The 7,859-nt window shown below is 47.3% G+C and overlaps 1 pseudogene; it reads left to right on the top strand.

Moving 5' to 3' along the window:
* The first annotated feature begins 851 nt into the window (after positions 1–851).
* On the top strand, positions 852–1,779 carry LOC133283045 (olfactory receptor-like protein COR3; annotated as a pseudogene).
* The last annotated feature ends 6,080 nt before the right edge of the window (positions 1,780–7,859 follow it).

Here is a 7,859-nt window from a genome sequence, read left to right as displayed (position 1 = left end):
TAGGGTGCTCCCCATTGCTGAGATGAGGCAGCTCCAAAAGATGACTTTTTTCCCCAAAAACGTGTTTGAGAAGAGATTGCTGAGCTCTGGGGATTGCCCACTTCTATTGGAGACTCAAGGAACAGGTTAAAGAACCATGAAAAGGTTTTAGATCTGACAGAGTGTGCCAGAAGGGAGGGGAAACTGATATTAACCACTGTGTAAGGTTGCATAGGATCATAGTATGGTTTGTGTTGAAAGAGATCTTAAATCTCACTCAATTCCAACCGCCTGTGATGGCCAGGGACACCTTCCACTAGAGCAGGTTGCCCTGTCCAACGTGCACTTTCCATAGGTCAGGAATTCATTCAAGTTAGGAAGAAGCCAAAGCAGAGAGGGAAGAAGCGGGTGGTTGGCGAATGCCCATGAGAGGATGAAGGATCAACTCTGCACTGTGAAAGCACCACACTTCTCTATGTTCCAGGTTGAGCTGGATGGTCTCCAAGCCCCAGGCTCAGCACTAACGAAGGCGATGAGGTGCAGCACTAAGGTAAATCTACTCGGGTGAGTGGAACCTCCCCACTGATTTCCAAAGTGGTCATTGCTCAACATCTCAAGGTGAGCCAGAGGAGCACACACCACGTTGTGCCATGGTGTTCAACTGCTTGAGCACCCCTTTGTTCTACCTGTGCTGGCACAGGACTTTCACCAACCTGTTCCTCATTGAGCTGTGCCTGAACTCTCCCTTTCCATCCTGCAGGACTGTCTCTGAGCAGCTCCCACCACACAGAGGCTTTTCCACCTGGGACATCCCTGCCTCTTGGAGAAGAAAGCCCCAGCCAGGAGCTCACACACAAAGCACCATCCAGCCCATGGCACAAAGCAATTGCACCCAAGCAACTGAGTTCAGCCTGGTGGGGTTCACAGAGGACTCGGTGTCTCAGGTCTACTTGTTCCTGCTCTTCCTGCTCACCTACGTTGTCACCATTGTGGGCAACCTGGGCATCATCATCTTAATCAGGGCCAGCCCCCACCTCCACTCCCCCATGTATCATTTCCTGGGGAGCCTGGCCTTTGTAGACCTCTGTTCTTCCACTGTCATCACCCCCAAGATGTTGGTTGACTTGATGTCAGAGAAGAAGAGCATTGCTTATGCTGGGTGTGTGGCTCAGGTCTTCCTCTTTGATTTTTTTTGGGATAACTGAATGCTTCCTGCTGGCTGCAATGGCCTATGACCGTTACGTGGCCATTTGCCATCCCCTGCTGTACCCCCTTGTCATGTCCCCAAAGTGCTGTTTCCAGCTGGTGACTGCCTCGTACCTCGTGGGGCTGACCAATGGTGTGGGACAGACCATCAGCATGTCCACCCTGTCCTTCTGCAGCTCCAGCGTCATCAACCTCTTCTTCTGTGACATTTCCCCTCTCATCTCGCTCTCCACCTCTGACACCACCCTCAGCCACATCATCCTGACCACTGCAGCATCTCTCTTTGGTGTGTCCAGAATCCTGGTTATCCTGCTCTCCTAGGTGGCCATCATCCCCACCATCCTGAGCATCAATTCAGCCGAGGTTAAGCGCAAAGCCTTCTCCACCTGCACCTCCCACCTCACCACTGTCAGCATCTTCTATGGGGCATGCTTTTTTATGTATTTATTCCCCAGCTCAGACAGCTCAAGGGCAGCAGATAAATGGGCTGTGGTGCTCTACACCGTGGTGACTCCCATGCTGAACTCCTTGATCTACAGCCTGAGGAATAATGAGGTGAAGGAGGCTTTGAGGAGGCTCACAAAAATAAGATGATCTTGAATGGTGCAAGCTTAAGGCCAGACAGAATGGAGATGTGGGGTAGATGCTCAGGTATTGGTTAAGTATGGACAACATGTTGGGGGTCTTCTGCACACAGAATGCACTGATTGATATGATTGAGAATACAAATAATTTCACTCTCTGAATTTTGGTAATTATATTTAGTAGTGAATTTCACCTAATTAGTTAATTTGTACTTTATTTCACCTAACGAAGACACAGGTAGACAACTACAAGCATGCTCTCCTCTTCATCTCAGGAAAAGGGGGGACCTGATCGCTGCCTACACCTGCCTGAAAGGAGGATGGAGCCAGGAGGGGGCTAGGCTCTGCTCCCAGGGAACAAGGGATGGGACAACAGGAAATGGCCTCAGGCTGCACCAGGGCAGGTTTAGATGGAGCTGAGGAACAATTCCTGCCCCAGAGGGTGCTCAGGCATTGGAACAGGCTGCCCAGGGCAGGGCTGCAGGCACCGGCCCTGCAAGTGCTCACAAACCCCTCAGTGCCATGGGTTAGGGGTGGCCTCGACAGGGCAAGGGAGCACTTGGAGTGCATGAACTTAAAGATCTTTTCTTTTTTGCTCTCCCTTTTGCTTGGCAAATGAGAATAAACTGTGAATTCTACCGTTCCACTGGATCAAACTTCATTTCATAACGGTGTTGTTAAATCATTAAGGGCCTTAAGAAAAGGATAAAAACACCTTTAGCAAGAAAAACAGAAATGATAGCAAATAAGTGTGATGCCATGCAGTCAGTATTATTAGGTTTTGATGGACAAAATGATTTCCAGCACCATTGACCTCATTTCATTTTAGACAGCAAAGAATTTAAGTGAAATAAGGTACTTGTGTGACCTCTGTTATGACCGAATGCGTTTTGAAAGCGTTTTAAGAAGTGATAGTGATGAATCCACACCAAAGGGCAGAAACTATCAAGGAATCCCCATCCACTGCACCACACCTTTACTTTCCATTCCCCTGTTGGCAGCAATAGAAGCTGTTGCAGAATGGTTCCGAGAGCAAGGCCATGAATCCTTGGAGGCCTTGTGCGAGCAAAGCAAAGTGTAGGCCTCACATGTACGTGACTTAAGCTGAAGGACACACTGTCCTTGAGCTCTGGGGAAAGTACCGAGAACTGAATTGCAGCTGATGTAATGAGGAAGATCCTTGAAAACAGAAACCGGATGTGGGAGGAGAATGTAAATGAAACCGTTTAGAACTAACCAATGCTGTTGTGACTAGTAGGCATAATTAACACTATGAGGATATAAGCGATGTGCGACACGAATAAAATAGAAGCTTGCTTATCACTCATATTGGGTTGTCGCGTCTTGCTTCTCCTCGCCGTCAGCAGAAGCCATGGTCTCCATGGCAGCCTGATCACAACAGAGCACAGGAGCTGTGGTGCTGTCCAGCAGCCTTCAGACCAGATACGTGGCAGCCACATTAAGGTCTCTGTGGTGCCTTCTACAACAATGTTCAATGACTTTATGTCCAGCTGCTCTCTCCTTCACCATCACCAAGTGTTTAAACACGAACATGAGCTCTTAGTGTCTTAAAACACAAGTCTGTGGCTACAACCCTATTGCTCTGCTCATTGTGGCTTCACATTGGAGCTGGTGCTCTCAAACCCAAAGGCTTTTTGCTCCTTGTTGTGTTTGTTTAAGCAAATCAGTAGTTTGCTGTGTCTAAGGGCTGCCACTGCCTTCAATGGGGTAATCATCTGACCAGGAGAGCAGAAGAAACACCACATGAGGTTCTAGGAAGCAGAAGCAGCAGCCAGCATTGCAATGCATCTTCCTGCTGGGTCATGATGAGCAGGCAATGAGGTGCCTGGTTTCTGGCATTCCTGATGATGAGCTCCTAATGGCTTTAGCTCCCCACTCTCAGGTGGAGCTGCTTTCATTGTGGTTAAATCTGGTTTAAAGGCAGCTGAGCAAATGCTGGGTAGGAGCTACATCCTTTTCTTTGGGTACTTAGTGATTGGATTTAGGAATCATCTCCTATATCCTTGGGCAAGCACTTATCTCCTTACGTTTGAATGCACCATGTCAACTCTATGTGTTTACTGTGTCCATCAACTCCCTTTATTGCTGAGGGAGATTTGGTGGGGTTCATGCCTCTCACTGCAAGGCAGACACCAGCATTGCTCCAGCTGAAGAGATCTGAATGAGCTCTGCTGATTGCATTGGCCTGAGTCTCATCTGGTGTAATTGGACTTCGGCTCATAAATAGATAAGGAGAGACTCTCATGTTTGGCTTTTAATGTAAGTCATCAATATTTAGCCACCTGCAGTGTCAGCATGTGTGTGTAAAGCAGAGACCACAGAGAAAAGCATGCTTCTGTGTGTGATAAGATGTGGGTATTTGATGTGGGATGGGTGATGTTTTGCCCTTGTTTAGACAAGCTGTGGTATTGAGAATGGCTGGTTTCAGTGGTGTTAGATGCAAGGTGTGTGTTTGAGATGTCTACTCTTTATGTATCTGCAACTTACTTATGTAAGTACTACACAAGGGGAAGGAGGAGAATGAGGATGAGGAGATGGCCATTGAGTGTGTGAGCCATTAGCAATGGGAAACAGCAACTATCTTCATCCTCCTGCCTGAGGTGGGTGTAGACAACTTCAGCTGGATCTTCTGAACCCATTTAAAGGTGTTAAAGCCCTGTCTGCTGTCAGCTGCTTTTTTCTACAAGGAACAAGTCCCAGTCTTGGTTTCGTTTCCTCCTTTTGCAAGCAGTAAAAAGCCACCCTGAGGTTATTTAAATTTGGCGGCATATAATGCAAAATGTTGTTTCAAAGGCCAGTTTTGGGTCCAAAATGGGCAGGTGGAATCAGACAGACTTCAAAAAGAGAAAATGCTGAGTCCTGCCTATGAGGAGGACTTGCTCTAAGCACTAAGACAGGCTGGGGGGCACCTTATCAGAGAGGGACAAGGCTCTTGTGGTGTCCACTGAGTTGAAATGAGCCATCAATGTGTCCTTGCAGCAAAGGCACCCACCAGCAACATGAGAAGAGTACTGGTGGTGAGTCAAGGGACTTTGTGCAATGAACATCTGAGCACAGGCTGGGGAATGGGGAAGTAAAAGCTACTTTGGGAAGGGTGGAGGGAGAAGATGAATTGTGCTGAAGAAATGGTCATCTTGCTTGAAAAGGGGCTGATGGAAAGAGTGAAGTGGTAGGGGAAGGAGGAGGAATGCTCATTTCTCAACAGGCAACATATTTATTTGAGGGTCATCTCCCCATCTTTTTAAGGCCTGCATATTTCAGGTTAACATGAACAGCAGTCATCTTGCGTACATCTATATATACACACATGTTCTTTAAATAGAAGGAAGAACAGAGGAAGAAATATATGCAAGAATAATTCAGATGAGAAGGGGATGGTTTTTCCCTTGAAGCTACAAGTACATGGAATTGCATTCAGGGATTCTGGTCTCACTTTAATCGACTCAAACATCACTACAGAGTCAGAAAATCACTCCAATTTGATTTCTTATCTATTTAATGCAACACTAATTCTTGTGGCAGATTAAGGCATGATATTATTGTATTTACTTGTCCTTAAATAAGAACAACTCCCACAGACAGCAAAGAAATCATCCGAAACAAGCCTCCTTGTTAAAAAGAGTTTGGATGCTTATGGGAAGATGCTTATGTTTTGCAGGACCAATTCTTTCCATAACAGAGCAGCCACAGCTTTAGGATTTAAGCTTTAAGGTTATTTGTTTCCATATAGGAACTATTGACTATTCTTTTATCAAGGTATTATTTTTCAGTATATTATTTAGGACCTTCAACCATCATGGTTTTCTCTCCCAGGAATTGGGTGCACTCCTAAAGGAAACCCCAAATCCTGCATTAACCTCATGCACTGTGTGTTCCTATGAGCTGGGAGAAGTGATTCAACCTCTTCCCATGTTTCTTTGTCTCCTGCTGCCAAGAGAGTGGCTGGAGGAAACCACATGAGTGTGACCACGTTTCTCCTTTTGGGCTTCCCCAACGTGTAGAAGCTGCTCTTTGGGACTGCTCACTGGCTTTGGACATGAGCCATCTCTGTCAAGCAAGGCAGCTGTAGAAGTGAACTTTGTCGTTAACAAAGAAGAAAGTTTCTTTCTTGTTATCCCCAGCTAATTAATCTCTGATGGCTTGTTATGAAGAGTGAGGGAAGTCGCATCCAAGTGTTCTGAGAAGCTTTTGTGGTGATGAGGAAACTTCCTTGGTAAACCCCAGAAGGTCTTGTTAAAGCTGATGACTCCTGGAAGGGTGGTTGTTCCCCAAGGACCACTTCTTGCTTTGGCAAAGTGAGCAGCATCACTTGTGATGGAAATAGCTGTGAGTGCTTGTATTGTGAAAGCCTGGATCTCGGGCCTGCTGGAGGGCTTTCTGTGCCCATACAAGCTTGGTCCTACTCTCCCCTTAAAGACACATCCCTGTCTTCATGACATGTGCAGATAATGTGGTTTAAACCCTAGCCAGAGAGCTTGTTCGCTCACTCCCAGTGAGTGGTGCCGGGCTAAGAGCAATCGAGGCCCCCCCCCCCACCGGGCTCTCCCCTTCAGCGCTCTTCTGAGGGATGGGGAGGAGGATCGAATGAGTGCAACTCCCACGGGTTGAGACAAGAACAGTCCAGCAACCAATGTACAACACAAATCACCCCCACTACTACCAACGACAACTATGATAAGAGAAAATAACAAGGGAAGAGAATACAACACCACTGGCCAAGAAACGAGTCCCACCCGGAAGCCCGTGTCCTTCCGGGTAACTCCCAGTTACCCCCCACCCCAGGCATGACGTGCTGTGGTATGGAATACCTCCTTGGCTAGCCTGGGTCAGGCGCCCTGTCTCTGCTTCCTCACAGCTTCCCCTCCTCCCTGGTAGAGCATGAGCCTCACAAAGTCCTTGGTCAGGGTAAACATCACTTAGCAACAACCGAAAACATCGGTATTAACAGCACTGTTCCCAGGCTGGAAGTCAAACACAGCACTACACCAGCTAACACAAAGGAGAAACATGACTGCTACTGCTGAATCCAGGACGTTATCCACCCCTTACTCCATACCATTCACGTCATGCTCAAATCCCACATATATATACACATCCATATACACACAGAGCAAGAGAAAGGGATCATTTTCTTAGTGCATGGACCAATCCCTATAATGCTGCCGAGTCCATTTGATCCATGATGTCAGGTTCCATCTCTTGTAACAATCTTTCAGGGCAGGAAAGGCTGTGTGCAGTATTGGATCATTGCCTGCTGATGCTGGTCGTTCCTTTACTGTGGAACTCATCCGGTTCTATCAAAGTTTATTCTCTGTTGGGATGATGGTTGGAGGGAAGTCAGGGCTAGTCGCTGGTGACCTGGAGATATCTAGTTGATGGGCTATAAAAGTATTACACAGCAGGCAACAGCATACAATTGAGTTCACTGGCTCTTTTCCCCTAAAATCAAATCCCCTTGAGGTATACATCGGACTTCCCCATCTTCCCGCATTACCCATCAAGTATTTCCAGGTCCCTGAGCAAAAGCAATCCCACGAGTGGGTTTGCCTTTACCTGAAGCAGGAATAACCCAGACTGTCTTCCCCAGCAAATTCTTCATATGCACCACGGGAACTTTGTCCCCCTCTACAATATGTAAAAGTTCTGACTGGGCTGGGCAAGCCCTGTTGGCAGATCCTCTGGTGTTGACCAACCAGGTGGCCTTTGGTAAATGTGTATCCCAATGCTTGAAAGTTCCCCCACCCATTGCTCTCAGTGTAGTTTTTAACAGCCCATTGTACAGTTCGATTTTCCCAAAAGCTGGTGCGTGGTAGGGGATGTGATATACCCACTCAATGCCATGCTCTTTGGCCCAAATATCTATAAGGTTATTCCGGAAATGAGTCCCATTGTCTGACTCAATTCTCTCTGGGGTGCCGTGTCACCACAAAATCTGTTTCTCAAGGCCCAGGATAGTGTTCCGGGCAGTGGCATGGGACACAGTGTATGTTTCCAGCCACCCGGTGGTTGCTTCCACCATGGTAAGCACATGGCGCTTGCCTTGGCGGGTTGTCGGCAGTGTGATATAGT

This window comes from Pezoporus flaviventris, unplaced genomic scaffold (genome assembly GCF_033815535.1).
Source record: "Pezoporus flaviventris isolate CSIRO_AGI_PZ_B2104156 unplaced genomic scaffold, CSIRO_AGI_Pfla_v1 ptg000149l, whole genome shotgun sequence".
Lineage (NCBI taxonomy): Eukaryota > Metazoa > Chordata > Aves > Psittaciformes > Psittacidae > Pezoporus > Pezoporus flaviventris.
The sequence above is the reverse complement of the archived record's forward strand: the minus strand, read 5'-3'. Positions and strand labels throughout refer to the sequence as shown.